Raw genomic sequence first — 17,614 nt, 5'->3', positions numbered from 1 at the left:
TGGAAAGATAGAGTGCTGTTGAGCATGACACCCAGTCTCTTTACTTGAGGGAAGGGAAATACTGTGGAGTTATCAATATTATGGTGAAAGACTAAGCGTGACGGGTGGTAGTAGGTATAGTGGACAGGTAGAGTTGGGTGTCATCCTCGTAGCAATGGAAGCGGATGTTAAATTTACAAAAATATGAGACCAAGAGAAAGAAGATAGATTATAAACAGGAGCCCCAGGACAGAACTCTGAGACATACAGAGTGTTTTCTGTCATAAAATCCTACCTGTTAGCGGTTTTACTCTGTATGTCTCTTGTGTTCTAAATGCTTCTCCTGGCCTGTCAGCATTTTTGTTGTATACACCAAACCCCATAAGCACGGTTCAGAGTACAGTCTTAAGTCATGCCTATGGGCATGTGCAGGAGTTTCATCATCCCAGCCAAAGTCAAGGCCTAGTCCAGTCAAGATGGCCAAAGAGTCTTAGACAGGATGAAGATGGAAGCACCAGCTATGGAAGTCAAGGCAGACAAAGCAACGCTTTCCCAGATAAGAATGCCACAATTTGCAAACAGGCTGTGCATACATGCACATTAAAATAAATACTCCTGGAGTGCAAATGTTTTTTCTTCCATATTGAAAAGATAAATACAAACTGCACAGAATTCATTTTTAAAGTGCATATGTTTTCCCATTACTATTTGCAAAGTAGTTGAACGAGGGATGTGTAAATGAAGATGCTTAATTGTCAAAATCTGGCTACAATTTAATTGGGCCTTAAAGAGGAACTCCAGAAATTCAGCCACTTCCTAAAATGTGTTGGCTTATTTTGGTGTAAGCCCAGCAAGGTATCTCTTTTATTTACAACATACAGTCATACTGATCACCTTGAGTACAGCTATCATTATGTATCTGACACTCTGACAGGAGAGGCACTGCTTTCTCACACAGTAGCTGCTGTGACCATCCCTCCTCTTCGCTGTCCATTCAGAGAAAGCTATGTATTTTGTGAATGAGTTCACATAATACAAAGAGATCTGTGATTGGGCAGGGGTGGGGAGGAACGGCAGAGAAGCTGCTGGAGCTGAGACCAGAAGGTTGGAGGGCTGAATGATTGCATTAGCTATGCTCCTGGCTCTCAGTTAAAAAGTTAAATGTAAATTAGAGATAGGTCTATGAGGTGGCATGAAACCCATTGTAAACCAGCACATATTAGAAAGTGACTGCATTCGTAGAGCTCAGCGTTAGGCTAGATTCACACTAATGCGGAGTGGTACATCATATGTGATTCACACAGGAACCGCACCGCACTCCTGTGCAAATCACATGCAATTTGTGTGCTGTGTGATCAGAGCCATACATTTTGTATGGCTCTAATCCCAACACACTCACACCAAAAAGGCGCAGGACCCTTTTTTGGGTTCACACTAGAATCAGAACGCATGGGTATTCACACCTATGCGATCTGCATTTTGTGGAGCGATTTTGGGGTGTTGTTAATTTAACATACACACCCGCATCGGTTCGCATGAACGGGTGAAAACAGTGCAAATTTTGCACCGCATCAGTGTGAACCTAGGCTTAAGGTTGAATGGTACAAAAAAAATATAAACTTCATGGCAAAAGAAGCAAAAAATATTTTAGCAAATATTACAACATGTGTGATCAACTCTACAATTTGCCTAGAGCTAATTAGCAATATATTCTGTCAATGTTTTGTACAATCACATCCAATATTTATACATGCATTTTCCTCGTGATGGCCACACACATTGGAGATGTTTTACACTTGTATCTACCCTAATCTAGTAAGCATTAGGTGTTGGTAACTTTTACAATCAAATCCCAGCACCACTTTAAAGCAGAGCTGAGTCTCAGCAGCTCTAGTGTCTAGACGGGGTTTACAGCTGACAGCTGTGGTCCAGTGCTTAGCTCAGGAGCTGAACAGAGGCTCTACAACGAAAATTAAAAGCAAAACAGAAAAATCACATTTTAGAAATGATAATTAAGCTAATTTACCCCCCCCCCCACCCAATAATTCAATGTTGGATGACTTGTTGGACAATTAATGAGGTTGCATTCACACTAGCCTTTTGCATTTAGTTTCTCTAAATGTAAAATAAATGGACTGGGAAATATAAACAAACGTATGCTTTCTAGATCAAGTTGTCCTGTGCTTAAATGTATATGTGTTTACATGGAGTTATGTGCGTTTACATGTATATGTAGACTTTTATGCATTTTGAGTAGCTAATCTGCCCTGGATGTGTCAAATTCTATTTTCTCTAAATGCAGCTAAAGTGTGGTGTGATATAACCTCTCCTAAAGTAAATTGGAAACTTCTATTAGGAGTGTGAGGCACAATGCTACTGGGTCAGTCCTTGCGGCTACTCCAACTGCCTATCACAGCCACCAATGAACCACCCTTTCTTCCCAGGGCTGAGCGTTAGTGTTGCCAGGCAACAGGCTTGACCCTGGCAGGAACACTCCATATTCCCCTATCGGCTGCCTCAGTACTGCTTTTATAGGATGTCCAGCCTTCCCATCAGATTGGTCCTTTGGCCTCACACCCCCAGCTTTGCCCTAAGTGCTACTGCACTCTGGCTGTAGCACTCTATTTGAACATCACAAGCCCAGGGCTATGGGACCTGATAGCATTTTGGTTCCTGGCACTGTGCCCATGCTTTGTCTAGCCTCTTACTCTTTGATCACTGCCTGCCGATACTTTTGCTTGGAATTTGGCTGCTCCCTGATTTCCGCCTGCCCAGACCCTTGCTTGAATACTCTGCCTGTTAAAAGCCAGAGCAGGTCACTGAGCCATTGATGCCATGCCAGTGACTATTTCTGGTCACTTCTACATTCAGTGCTTTGACCTTTCCCACACCTTAAGCAATCAGATGCAGTTGCTGAGAAGCATCCAAGTTCTGCAAATATAGTTGCATGTAGGTAGGTGCCTAAAAAGTTAAATGTGTTTGCTAAATAAAGGGTTAATGTGTGGTGTTGCAGGGGTGCAGTGCTGTGGTGTGCCTTCCCCTACATGTGTCACTATATATGCAGGAGGGGACCAGACCTCCTGGCCTATCCAAGGATGGGAAAAAGCCAGTGAGGTCAGTGTGAAGATATAAACTGAACTGTACAGTGGAGTTCTTCCTTAGTGTGGCCCTGGTATGGGTTCAGAAGACTGGTCTATTTGGGATTCCTTTGTGTGGATAGTACTAAAGGAGGTATGGAAAGCACCACATAGAGCAGCCAAAGCATGAATAGTGGAAAAAGCATACAATTGCAACTTACCCCTTTGGGTTATGAAGTGAAGTGTATAAATACTAGTTAACCCTTGAGGTTATGAAGTGAAGAATGATAAGAAGGAGGAGGAGTCGGCTCAGGAGATGGAACGGTGGTGGACAGTAATGGAGGTTCCATAAGCAGGGGTAGCCTGGCACTTGGCATACCTTACCCAGTGCCAGGGGAAGCAGAGTTGTGCGGGTGCTGCAGAGTTCTCCTCTCTGCTGCTGACTGCTGAAACAAGGTAGGGGTGGAGACAAGGGGGTACCTGCAGCAGAGGTGCAAGGGTCACGTGAAATGGCCTGGAGGGACGGATTTGGCCTGCGGGCCTTGTGTTTGACACCTCTGCCGTAAGCGAAAGGCACTTGCTAGATGAAGATCTGAACTAGTCTGGATATTTTTGTAAAACAGGATGTGAACAAGAAAACCTTAAACTTTCATTTTCAAATGTACCATTCCTTCATTTCACAAATATATTTTAGTCCTTTTGTTACTTATATTTTGGAGTACATAGAGGCTTTTCACAAAGTGAATGTACACTTTGGAAAGTGTATGGTCATAAAGCTTTGTGAATAAGGTCAAGCTGTGATAAATCAGTCATGCGCTAGCAAAAATCCCTTCTTTTAAAATTTTATTTCACATGATTGGGTGTTCAAAGAGAGATTAGGCTCATTTGAAATATAACATTCACCTCACAGTGACCATACATTCTGTTAAGTGAACAAACTGTATTCATTTAGTAAATCAACCCAATCATTCACTTAGCAAAAGCTCACTGATCAACTTATCAGGTTGACATTGGTGGGACTGTATCGGCAAAATGAAACTACAGTGGACTATTGGTGTTGATTGTTTGAGGTTTCTTGCACTATATACATACTGTATATAACTCAAGAAAATAATGGAGGAGATTAACTAAAACTGGAGCACTCAGAATCTCTTGCTGCTGTGCATGGTAGTCAATCAGTTTCTAACTTCAGCTTGTCCAGTTAAGCTTTGACAATAAAACCTGGAAGCTGATTGGTTTCTATGCAAAACTGCACCAGATTTTGCACCATGCAATTTTTGTAAATAACCCCCAATGTGTCCCTCACTTATACTGCATAGCTGGAAAGGCTGTGTTAAGGTTTTTTTCTAGATGGTGAATTGTAGACAGAGACACTGTCATTCTGCCTTTTGTACATTCAATTGTGCATTCATACAGAGTACACGGCAAGTCATAAGCATGTGGTGCCCCCGGAGAAGAGAATCGTTTTCTCGCTGCAGACAATGCGTTTAGCTACTAATGGTATCACTGTCAGGAAGTTCATTGCTGCTTTCATTCCATGACACAGCATGCCTGTTTAAAATGACTCGGTCACTTAACCACTTTAGTCCTGGAACCTTTTTCTCCCTTAATCCCCTTGATTTCCAGCATGTTTTTTTCCGTTTATGAGATATCTTAGGTCCACATGTTTTGGGACAGAGAGTTTTAATTTGGTAGCAGGTTTTTATACATATATTTTATCCCCTAGTTTTTTGGAAGGAAATAGTGAAATTTGTTTAAAAAACCACATTTCTCTGTATTTTATAAGCGCAAAGGGGGGGGGGGGTTACTAAAACTGGAGCACAGAATCTGGTGCAGCTCTGTAGAGTAGCCAATCAGCTTCTAACTTCAGATTGTTTAATTAAGCTTTGACAATAAAACCTGGAAGCTGATTGATTTCTGTGCAGAGCTGCACTAGATATTGCACCTTGCAGTTTTAGTAAATCCCCCCACCCCCCAATATTTATGCATTTTGCACACTCCCAGATATTTACCCCAAAATATAAGCTTTGAAGTCTCTCTATTAAAATGGTGCCACAAGTATAATTGTTATGTAACCTAGCCAAATAGTAAAGCTCAAAGTGAACGCCTGGGTTTTACTTTAGGTGAGCTTTATTCCCTTTTGATGCGTCACTGTAACGCACAGCAAAAAATAAATCAGTTTGTAAATTAGTATCAAGACTTTAAGATACCATCAAGTTGAGTTGGCAATGACAAAAAGTAGCATAATAACTAATGTTTTTGCAGGTTTGCAGTCTCTAAAAGTCCAAACAACATTGAGTTACTTATGCAAGCATTTGTCATTTGTGCAATAAATGCAAATGTTATCCAGGTCGTCCAACATCATTGCTGGGGATAAAATTAGGGGATTTTTTTAAAGAAAAAAATATAAAAATTATATATATATATATATACACACACACACACTCAATTTTTATACTTTATTTGGAATCCAGTGGAGACCTGATCTAGTCCTCTTCCTCCATGCAGCTATACAGCAACAGATCACTTCCAATAGTGATGTATTGCTGGCTACAGTGGTGATCTATTTCTGCCAGGAGATTTTGGACGGAGCTGCAGTAGATCTGTTCTAGCCTCCCTACTAAGAGGATGTGGTGTGATGTCACTAGACTCCTGATGTAACCACTGGGGGATTCCCTGAAGTCTGTACCAAATACTTACTCTAGATAGAGGTCTGGCATGGATTTTATGGAGCACCTCATGCTTTAAGAAAAAACAAAAAAGTGTGGAGTCCCCCCCCCCAATATCCATACCAGACTACACTTAACATACAGCCTGGCTGGCCAAGAGAGGGAGGGCAGAGGGGTCCTATGCCCTCAACATGGGGGTACCTTGTCATGGGGGGGCTCTCCTGGCAAAGCACCTTGTCCCCATGTTGATTGGGACAAGGGTCTCTGTCCCACTTCCGTAGCCCAGTGGGGAGTTGCAAGGAAGGACTAATTTGAAACAGAATTTAAAATAAGGCAAATCTGCTCCGAAAGTGCATGAGTAAGGAGAAGCAGCAGCAAAATTTAATGACAATTTAAATGGTATTTGTTTCTTTGTAACTGTCACTTTTGCACCACTTTACATGCAGGTTTAAGACATCCCCCAAGTATGTTATTATAAGGAAATGTATATTTTTATACTGTCCTAATGTGATATTAAACCCAGAAAATAAAAATGTAATATATTGAGGCTTAGCAACCCTTTAGGGCCCGTTCACACCTAATTTTGTGGGACAGTGTTGGGCGGCTATTCCAGTGCAGTCCTGCTATGTAGCCAGTTCACACCACCACATTGCAGTGGTGTGCGCTGAAAAAATGTATGGTAGACATACTTTTTTAGTGCAGCACAGTGTGAGGAAATCCACCACCTTGAGCAGCACAGCTACCGAAAGAACATAATAAAATGTCACTGTGTGACATTCCAAAAAAAATTTTGTCAAGAAAAAAAAATGTGAACAGTGCAATGCGCTGTGATCAGGCACCAGCATTGCAGTTAATCTACCACATTGCACCACACACCAGCCACTGAGCTGAGCAGGCTCATTCACATTTAAAGGCTTCCCTGGCCCCATGCCAAGCCTCCTGCTTGGGGATTGTCCAAGTGTGCAGGCCAGCCCCTCCTCACCCCTGCCCAATGCTTCTAAAATCTTCTCCAATGTTCTAGAGCAGGTGGAGGTATCAGGGAACTGACCTGCAGAGACCCTCAGCCCTGACCAAAATTTGACCCTGCTGACTATTTACCCATTCTACTACTCAGCCTTTCTAACTAAAAATTAGCAACTAGCATCCCCTGGCTATCTAAAGGGGTGCTACTCCCTCACCCCGCTAGAAAACAGCCATGTCCTCACTGGCTGAGAGTCAAAAAAATTTGTTCCTGAGCCCAGGAATGGAGCGTCCCATACTGGAAAAGGGGAGGGGAAAGGGGAACAAACTTGGAAGGGTATACTAAATAAGTAGAAAAAATAGAAAATAAGCGTAATATACATATTTACAGTAGCAACATATTTACATCCTGTCTATATCTGTCTGACTAATATCAGGAAAAACAAACAATTTACACCAACATACTGTGGGGAAAATAATTATTTGATCCCCTGCAGATTTTGTAAATTTGCCCACTTACAAAGAAATCAAAGGTCTATCATTTTTATCATAGGCATTTTTTAAATGATAGACAGAATATCAACCAAAAATCCAGAAAAAACACATGATACAAATGTTATAAATTGAGTTGCGATTCAGTGAATAAAATAAGTATTTGATCCCCAAGCAAAACATGACTTAGTACTTGGTGGAGAAAGACTTGTTTGCAAGCACAGGTAAGATGTTTCTTGTAGTTGGTTACCAGGTTTGCACACATCTCAGGAGGGATTTTGGTCCACTCTCCTTTACAGATCTTCTCTAAATCCTTAAGGTTTCTTGGCTGTTGCTTGGCAAGTTGAAGTTTAAGCTCCCTCCATAAATGTTCTATAAGATTAAAGTCTGGAGACTGGCTAGGCCACTCAATGACCTTGATGTGCTTCTTCTTGAGCCACTCCTTTGTTGCCTTGGCGGTATGTGTTGGGTCATTGTCATGCTGGAAGACCCATGCATGACCCATCTTCAGTGTTCCAGCTGAGGGAAGGGAAGAAGGTTCTTATCTAAGATTTTGCAATACATTGGCCCGTACATGTGCCTTCTTGAGGAGGGTGACCTTGCGGGTGTCGCAGGATTTCAGTCCATGGCAGCGTATTGTGTAACCAATGGTTTGTTTGGTGACTGTGGTCCCAACTGCCTTGAGATCATTCACAAGCTCCTCCTGTGTAGTTCTGGGCTGATTCCTCACTTTTCTCATAGTCATCCTTACCCTGTGAGGCGAAATCTTGTATGGAGCTCCAGACCAAGGGCGATTGATTCTTATTTTGTATTTCTTCCATTTGCGAATAATCACTCCACCAGTTGTCTCCTTCTCACCAAGCTTAATGCTGATGGTCTTGTAGCTCATTCCAGCCTTGTGCAGGTCTACAATCTTGTCCCTGACGTCCTTTGACAGCTCCTTGGTCATTTGCCCATGATGGTGAGGTTTAAATGGAAGAAAGAGATTCTGTGGACAGGTGTCTTTTACACACATAACAAGTTGTTGTAAGGAGTACCTTCCTAAATTGACAGGACTAATCTGTGTTCCACATAAGCACATAGCCAGTCTGTGGGAATCAGAATTATTATTAGTTGATAGGGGATCAAATACTTATTTTACTCACTGAACTGCAACTCAATTTATAACATTTGTATCATGTGTTTTTTTTCTGGATTCTTGGTTGATATTCTGTCTCTATCATTTAAAATACCTATGATAAAAATGATAGACCCTTCATTTCTTTGTAAGTGGGCAAACGTACAAAATCTGCAGAGGATCAAATAATTATTTCCCCCACTGTATGTACAGACATACATCACAGTAATATGGAGCACCTCCCCCTCCAGGGAAATCCTCCATGAGAGAAATGAACCTTCTTGGTACTGGAGCAGGAAAGACAGCCATCTTTGGGTACCTGCAGAACAGTAGAAGACAAAAAAACAAGCAGAGAAAAAAAAATGACATAGCCCTGACTCTGGCTAACTGGGTAAATTAGATTGCAAGGCACTTCAGCAATTCAAATAAAACCAAAGAAATATTGCACCTTTTGTAGTCTGCAAAAGAGTCCATATTTTGAGAACATAAGGAGGAACCCCTTCCTATCAAGATAATGAGACCAGGTGGTCTCCCAGCATCTTCTCCCCAGCCAGCATATCTGGGAAATCAAAAAGGGGAAAAGTTCAGCCTAGTCCGAAAAGGGATACCAATAAATGCTAAACTGGAATTCTCCTTCAGTAGTACTTCCAGTGGCTAAGCAGTCTCACCATGGTGCCATCAGGTTTCCAGCCGGCCACTGAGTAGCTGCAATTAGGCTGGCCAGCTTTGACGACCATTACCCAGTTCCTCTAAATGGCCCGGCCCCTGGCTATTCTTCTATCCATTCGAATGGTAGTTTTTCGCTTTCTTCCCCGTCTTTCAGGTTTTGGTTGCCATTTTAAAGCATTTGCGATAATTTTAGCTGAGCAGCCTATCATTTTCTGCACTTCTTTATATGTTTTCCCTTCTCCGATCAACTTTTTAATCAAGGTACGCTGTTCTTCTGAACAATGTCTGAAATGACCCATTTTCCTCAGAATTTCAGAGAGAAATGCACTGTAACCAGCATGTACAACATTTTTGCTGTCTTCCTTCCTTAAATAAGGGCAATAATTGCCACCTGTTTTTCAAAGAATGAATGACCTCACTAATAGAACTCCACACTGCTATTATTTTGAACATGCCCCTTTCAATTAGTGATTCAATTACACAGAATCAGCAACATGCATGTCATGACTGTTGGGTCTGTTGGATTTCTATTATTCTACTACACCTGCTAGTAAATTATTTGCCATGTAGAAATATCATTTCTACCAAAAACAGTGATTGGTCAGGTTAGTGATGTCTGACTGCTATTATTTTGAACACAACTGTAAATGCAGCAGAGTAAGACAAGCCGGGTCAGTATCAAGCGGACAGATAAAGTACAAGGGAGCAGGCAAGCGGATGGTCAGGGATAGCTGAGGTCGGTGCAGGTGGAGTTTTTTCTTAGGCAGGCAAATCAGAATACAGGCAACAGGATCAGGTAATATGTGCAGGAACGTTGTAGACCAGAAGGCATTGATTTTACTGTTCTGCAGATTTAAATAGCCCGCCTAGCGTGACGTGTACGCTTACTACGCATGTGCGCATTTCCGCACTACTGCGCATGCGTGCCCGCACGCTCCCGCGCTTGCACACTCGCACTACCACGACCCGAGGGGATCCGTCGCCGTCGCATGGCTGCATGGCAGGATCCCTAACAGAAACCTTAGTTTTCCACACTATTAGAGCTAAATGTGGAACACAATGAAGGTAATATAAATAAAATTATGTAAAGTGGAAGTCCGGTCAAAAGCTAACTGAGCTTAAATCTTCCACCCCCTTTTTAAGCCCTATGCTAGCTACCCTGTAAAGGAACAATGTGTACTTACATAATCTAAGCGTGCTCCAGTCCAGTCAGGTGATCTCCCCATTAGCCGGCTTCAGGAAAGAGGAGAGAGCAGTGACAATGGCAGCAGAGCCTGATGGTGATGCCACCCATAGACTTACTATGGGACATCTGTGGTCCACTGCCCCTCCTCTACAGTGAAGCCTGCTCTGGGATCCGATCACATGACCAGACCAGATCACCCTTAGATTTGGTAAGTATACATATCTTTTCTTTACAAGATAGTTAGAATAGGGTAATGTTTTCCAAAAGATACTGTAATCAGTGATGCTGGATCGTCTACTTCTTAACACATTTTTCTTGTATTACCTTCCCTTGTCATATTTAAATCCCATTCTATGCTGCCTTGATGCACCAGAAGGAGAAAATTGTATAATTTACTTTTTATAGTTTTCTTTCTTGGTGCGTATCTTCATGGCAGCATACAATACTGTAATTCCCACCCAATCTTATGGCTTGTTATATTTACAAAATGTAAGGTTTTCTTTGGTGGGAAAGAATTTAAAGATAAGTGGATAGTGCATTAACCTATCTTAAGCTACAACAAAGGTGCACCTGAAAAAGAAAAGATAAGTAAACAATTTTCTTTATTTTTTTCATACAATTTCAATAAATGGGATTGTATATTTGTCTACTGTCTACTATTTTTTTCTACTATGTATATAGTAAATCCTTTGGGGGTTTTTTTTCAGTTTTGTTTCCCTTAATTTAGAAATGTATCTTGTGGCAGTCATCTAATACAGGTTCAATGTTTTGCTTTAACAAATTTAAAATGCAATGGAGATTTTCAGCCTGGAAGAGCTTGTAGCAATTAAATTTGATATTAACGTGTTACTAAACCCAGGACCCTGCATTCTCCCACAGTACACAGATCTGTAAATGCAATTATTTTAGTACATATAAACTGCTAAATATCTTTTCTCTTCAGAAGTTAGAGCAGTCTTGTGACTTCTATCAGTGTTCAGCCAAGCACTAGCTAAAGCCTGTAGGAGTTTTCTTTCTGCTCTAGGAGAATGCAAAACCCCTGACCCTCTGTCTGGACAGTGCTCATTGACCCTCTGCTGATCACATGCACTCTCCCAAGAAAAAAAAACCTCTCTAGAAACAGACACCAAACTGAGCATGTGCAAAATGCCCATGGTTCAGTCTGTCTTATCAGGATATAAGAGGTGGTTGCTTAAACAAGGGGAGAAACAGAGCAATCAGGATCAAACGGCCTTCTTACACAATGCAGAGGCTTAACCCCTTAGGTTCCACAGTGAGTCTAACAAATATGCATTACTGCATATACAGACTGATTTTAATGTTGTGGGTTTAGTAACACAATAAAATATTCTAGAGAAGGCACTCGTTGTCCAGCTCTAACTCTTACCAAGTGCACACTAAATAACTTAGTTCACATTTGCAAAATTGGGGGATACTACTGTGCAACATTTATGACACCTACTGTTATCCCCAGCATGTCCCTTGCCAGCCAAACAATCACTGAGAACATGGGAATCCAGTCTTATGCTTTAAATAAGATGGAAAATTAGTCAAAGAGATGCAAAAATATTCATGTCTTTCATTTTACTACATTTGCAGCAACATTTGTGACAGCTTTCTTTGCTTAAGTTGAGACAAATGCAGCGAGTGCTCAGTCTTTTAAGTTCTTGTGTGTTTTTAGACAAAGCTATGTCATTATCTTATTCAGGCTTTGTTAATGATAGGGAAAGTTGGATGTAAAAAACAAAATACAGGCATCTTAAAGGAGAGAAGGCTACACAGTAATTAAAACAAAGAAAGGCTCTCATTATTTTCTTTCTTGTCTTTCTGAGAAAGCTGGTGAAATCTAATGGTTTCTTGTTCAATTGGGGTCTGAGACAGGGGATAATAAAAAGGATTTAGGCATATGTCAAGGCAAAATTAAAAAAAAAAAAAAAAAAAAAAACATGCAGTACATCTCTACAATACATGCACATCCCCTTTCTTTCATCCCTTTAAAGACTGTGCAAGTGAAGAAAAAATATCTGCTGATCTGCCAGAAATTCATGCAGCTCATAAGCCCTGTTGTGGGTTGATAAAAAGGTGTTTTTCTGGGCTGAGTGTTGTCAGTCCTGCCCAGGGGCGGACTGATAACTCATGGGGCCCCTGTGTCCTTGCCCAAACTTAAAAAAGCCTATGAAAAAGGTACCAGAGGCATCTCACGGGGCCCCCTACTAACCCCGGGCCCTCGGGCAGTGCCTGAGTTTCCAAATGGTCAGTCCACCCCTGGTCCTGCCCAATGTCTTTTGCTAAACTATTCAACCACTACTACTCTCATATCTCTGTAACATAAAGGCACACTAATCTGTAGTCCAAGAAAAGAACTAGAAGGGCTTTTTTACATAACACAAGAAGTGTGCACATGACACAGGACAGCTAAGAATTTGTGACAAAACATAACATGTTATTTGCTCTCCTGAAACAGATATAACAAAATGGCATATAATAATAATAATAGTATGCACGGTAATGTTGTTCCTGATAATATAGAGTTATTCATAAGATACCTGTCTTTGTGCCATTATTCTATATTTTTATATACACTTGTGACTAGTTCTAGTAAGGCTCAGGTTCATTCTGGAAGTCCTACAAAGGTCAGATGTATGTGAGTATAGCAACCAATATTACAGACAGACATCAAAGCCCACACCATAAAGGGTTAAACAGCAAAGATGTAATAATCACATACATACAGTGATGATATTCTCTCAAAGTAACAACAGTTCCTTGAAATCTTATATAAATGGAATAACTGATCCTAGAGTGAATAAAATAGCTGTAGAATGATGAATCAAAGATATACTAGGTCATCTATTTCAACCAGAAAGATATTGTGATTATAGATCCTTCAGATCACATTCAAGGAAGACTCATCAATGCTCTGTTGGAAAGATAGAACAGTCCTCAGAAGTAAACGTGGAATCACAAAAAAGGCTCTTAACTGGCAGAATCTTCGAAGCATAGTTGTTGCATCCATAAATTGGAGCCAGCACATGGGGGTGATATAGCCGATCTGTAAGTACTGTATAGATCTGGTTTTCTACTTTGACCTGTTAGTTTTAAAATACCACATCTAGAGTGCAGATTTTGTTCTTTGATCTGTCTGTGATGCACACAAAAAAAAAAAAAAAACAAAATGCACAAAAACAATTTACATATTAATGTTAAAAAAACTAAAACATTAACTAAAGGGGGAGTGGATAGTAGAGTTATTAAGGGCTGATTACTGTTGTCTAAAGGTTAACATAGGGTAAATACAAACAATTTACATTTAACAAATAAAAAACATTTTTTGTATGTCCTGTGCCTTGCTGCTTTTCTGCTGTCCCCCTTGCAGGATGCAGTGGCATTTCCTGTGGGAGGTGAGGGCAGTTGTCCCCAAGTGAGAACCCGGTTGTCCTTTCTGTATCATCTGCTGGAAGAGGCTGCAGACCACCACTGGCTCACCATCTGCCTGGCAGGAGAGAAAGGAATCCAAAGCAGAGGTGCACAGTGTTACCTGGCTGCCTTAGTGGGCATGCATTACTCCTCTAATGTTTTCCTTCCTTGTTGGACAGCTATCTCCATTTCCAGCCCTGTTTACCCAAATTTCTATCAACTGCCTTGTTGTATAGAAATGTTTTAAAAAGTCTAAACATTATTTCAGATTTGTATGGCCTTTTTATGGTAACTATTTTTCCCTCACCCCCCCCCCCCCCTTTATAGACAGAAATTGGAGGCTGATAGTGGTGTCACTTTTTCAGAAGAAGACTGGGATCCCATGGTGGATAATATACATAAGAGCTCTAGATCTCTTTCTGTCCATGAGACAACCCTCAAAGTATTCACCCGATGGTATCATACCTCTTCTTGACTACATGTCATGATTCCAGGGACATCCCACCTTTGCCTCCAGGGCAGTGGCCTTGCTGGTACCCTAGTGCATATATTTTGGGCCTGCTCAAGCCTCTCATTGGTGTGGCACAAAATCTCTGAAGTGGCCTCTGCTGTGGCAGATGCCCCGGTGAATCTGTCTATGCAGTCCTGCCTACTGAGAGCACATATCTCGGGAGTAAAGACTGAGGCTATGAGGCTAATCCATACCATCTGTGTATCTACCCTATGGGCTATTGCCCTACATTGGAAATCGCTCACAATACCATTGGCCACAGCTCTATGAAGAGTTGTTGCGGTAATGCTCATGGAAAAAGTTCATTATATTGGATAAGATGCAAATATTTGACAGAAAATGGGAAATTTGGAAAACTCATAGACATTTACTATATGACTAATGACTACTCATGATTTGATTGATTGAGTTACACTGTTGGTAGCAATATTGCTGTGCCTACCTTCCTACCTATCTTGCTCATGTACTTAATTTCTTTTCTCTTTTTTTTGCCTTACATGATTGTACCTTTTGGAATGAATATTACAGATGTGCCTTGTTTCTGTTGTATATTCTACTTGATGCTGTAATGCTGTTTTTACAGTCTATTTCTTAAAAATATAAAAACATTTGTAAACAAAAAAAAGTCTGAACATGGTCATTTATTTTACATTTCAACAAGTGGCTTCCTGGTCCTGTGGAAAGTGCCTCAACAATCTATACAGTATGCATAAAGTAGATTAAAAATTCATTTTCACCAGAACTAAATGATCAAGGGCCTGCTCATCTTCCTGCTGCTGTTGTGATGTATCATTCTTCTTGGCCATGTCAAACTTGACAGATTGTTTTGACACATTTGCACTTTTGGGAGCCTGGCCATTTTCCTGTTGGGACTACTGCTTACTGCATTTGTGCAACTGTAAGGTAAAATATTGATAAGATGGTTCTGAAAGTAAAACATTTCTTGTCATGTTAATTTTCTGGTTGCTGCTATACATTTGTAAGAATACACTGATATGTTGGAAGCAACGGGAGCCTAGCCATTCCTCTACTGGAGCCCTTGCCTTCAGCAAGTGTGTCACTAATTCAAATTTACTGTTGTAGTACACTGTAGTATACTGCTTGAATTGTTATAGTTCTAATTTTTTCATTGGGTTTTCCCTATGCTCAGGTTGTGTATTTCTGCCTGCTGTTGGGGAGTGTCCCTGGCAATACAACAAGATAAGATACTAATAATTCTGAGTTATGAATATTATTGCTCCCCTGGCTAACCACTAGGATGTTTATTAGCAAAACTACATATTGAGGGAGGATATAAAAATTTAGGATGACCTTTTAAAAAAGGTCTTTTTGCATCTACCTTCTGGGCTGTTGCCAGGAGAGAATGTTATGCTGAAGACCTCTGTCTCCAAGGCTTTGCGAGCGTGAAGCCAAGAGTGAGCGTAGGTTTGGGGCTTGAAGGAGTTACACTGACTTGCTAGAAGATACATCCAAAAGGAGTGAAGCTGGAGCTTTGTTGGAGCACACTAGAGGAAAGATATGTTACTGCTGAGGAGTGTTCTGGAGAGCTAATTTCATGAAAACCTATCACGTTTTTGAAGGTCCAGGAGCAACAGGAAAGTGGAAACACCCACAAAATGACTCTATTTTATTTTCTAAAAGGCATAATGAGTCTTTGGAATATTTAGTTTTTTTCCACAAGTTTATTGGAAAATGTGGAAAGAAGATGAAAATATACTTTTTTAACACAAAGTGGTCAATCTATAAGATATGTTTAACATAATGCTTGGAGATACCAAGAATTACACCCCAAAATACATTTTGCTACTCCTCCTGATTATGGGGATACCACATGTGCAAGATCTTTTCAATGTCTGAACAGATTATGCGCCCAACATTGCAACAAGTGTAACACAAAAATCAACAAACACTATATAGAAAACAATGTAAACAAAATATTACCTGTGGTTTGAGGAGAGCATTATTCTAAGTCAGTACAGGCAGCAGGCTGACATCCAGGCAGCAGGCAGGAACAAGGTCCATAAAAATTCCTGGGTCAGTACAGGCAGCAGGCAGAAATATGATCAGCATAGCCAAAGTATTTGTCCAGGCAGCAGGCAGGCACATGGTCCATAAAATGTCCGGGGTCATTACAGGGAGCAGGCAGGACACGTTTTTGTCCAGGCAGCAAGCAAGAACATGGCCCATAAAAGGTCCTGGGTCAGTACAGGCAGTAGGCAGAGATATGGTCAGCACGGCCAAAGTATTGCAGCAGGCAGGAACATCAGGCTTAGGGCCTCAGTCAGGTAGGACCGGGGCACAGGGGTAGAGGCTTCATCCCACCCAATCTCTTCGAAGCCTCCGGACAAACAGACTCACTGATGGGCACTGATGGGTGACAAATACACTGATGGGCAACAGGTACACTGATGGGCAGTGATGGGCAACAGGTACACTGATGGACAGCAGGTGCACTGAAGGGTGACAGGTACATTGGGTACAAGTACACTGATGGGTGACAGGTGCACTGATAGGTGACAGGTACACTGGGTACAGGTACAATGATGGGTGACAGGTGCACTGATGGCCATTAGTAACATTGACGGCCACTGTGACAGGGGCTGTATCTGTGAATGCACTGTGTACAGTACTGTAACTCACTGTTAAAAGATTCTTCTCCTCACACAAGATCTGTATGTGAGGAGAGTACTCTAGTAACAGCGAGTTACCACTCCGTGTTTACAATTATGTGGTAAAGAGCAGCAGCCAATGGATTTTTACCTCAATAAATGATGGGCTGTGTCCAAGCCCTGATCTGACAGAGCTCCTATATTAACAAGCCAACAACTGTGTTTACGAGAATAAAGGAGCGCTGAACTGACAGGAATGAGAAACTGGAGGCAGAGAGAGAGTGCAGCCTGTAACTCCTCTCGATACGCTCCTCCTCTCCTAGCCTCTTTAAGCACTTGGCTGAAAGGAATAGTGATGCTGCTATTGCTACTACTGTCAGACTGTAGCAGAGGGAACTATGGAACTTGCCATACAGTGACCTCACCCCCTTCCCCAAAATAAACAACTGTGCCCAGGGCAACCGCCCCTCTTGGCCCCCTCATGTCCCAGCCCTGTGCCAACCATCTCCTCCTCCCCAGTCCTTGACTGCTTAAAGAGAATCCTCACCAAAATTTAGAAGCAATGAGTACAACATAAAATAAGAGTACAAGCTTACTCCAAAGATATTGAAAAAGGATAGCACCAGGATGCAAATTATGCCAGGAATGCAAAGGATATAAGGACAAGTAGTGGCATTTAGAACTAATGTATGTATTTATATTGAGTTTAAATATGATATTATGTATATAGATGGTTTGATATTTATTTATTTATCATTTTGCAAAGTTTTGTTTAACACAGTGGACAAAATGTGTTCGGCACAGATACTGGCACAGATTACTTACAAATCAAAAGAAAAACTTGCTTCTTGCTGTGAAAGGAGTTGTGGGCTTGGCAGACCTAGATACCAGCTCATCTGAGATGCCAAGTCACTTAATTATTCTTTTT

The 17,614-nt window shown here is 41.2% G+C and overlaps 1 protein-coding gene across 3 annotated transcripts in view; it reads left to right on the top strand.

Annotated features, from left to right (window-relative positions):
* TTYH1 (tweety family member 1) overlaps positions 1-17,614 on the top strand; it is a 283,569-nt gene that overhangs the window by 135,517 nt on the left and 130,438 nt on the right. The window lies entirely within an intron of this gene.

The sequence above is a fragment of the Staurois parvus genome, unplaced genomic scaffold (assembly GCF_062004578.1).
Source record: "Staurois parvus isolate SC_StPar_1 unplaced genomic scaffold, SC_StPar_1.0 ptg000686l, whole genome shotgun sequence".
Lineage (NCBI taxonomy): Eukaryota > Metazoa > Chordata > Amphibia > Anura > Ranidae > Staurois > Staurois parvus.
The sequence above is the reverse complement of the archived record's forward strand: the minus strand, read 5'-3'. Positions and strand labels throughout refer to the sequence as shown.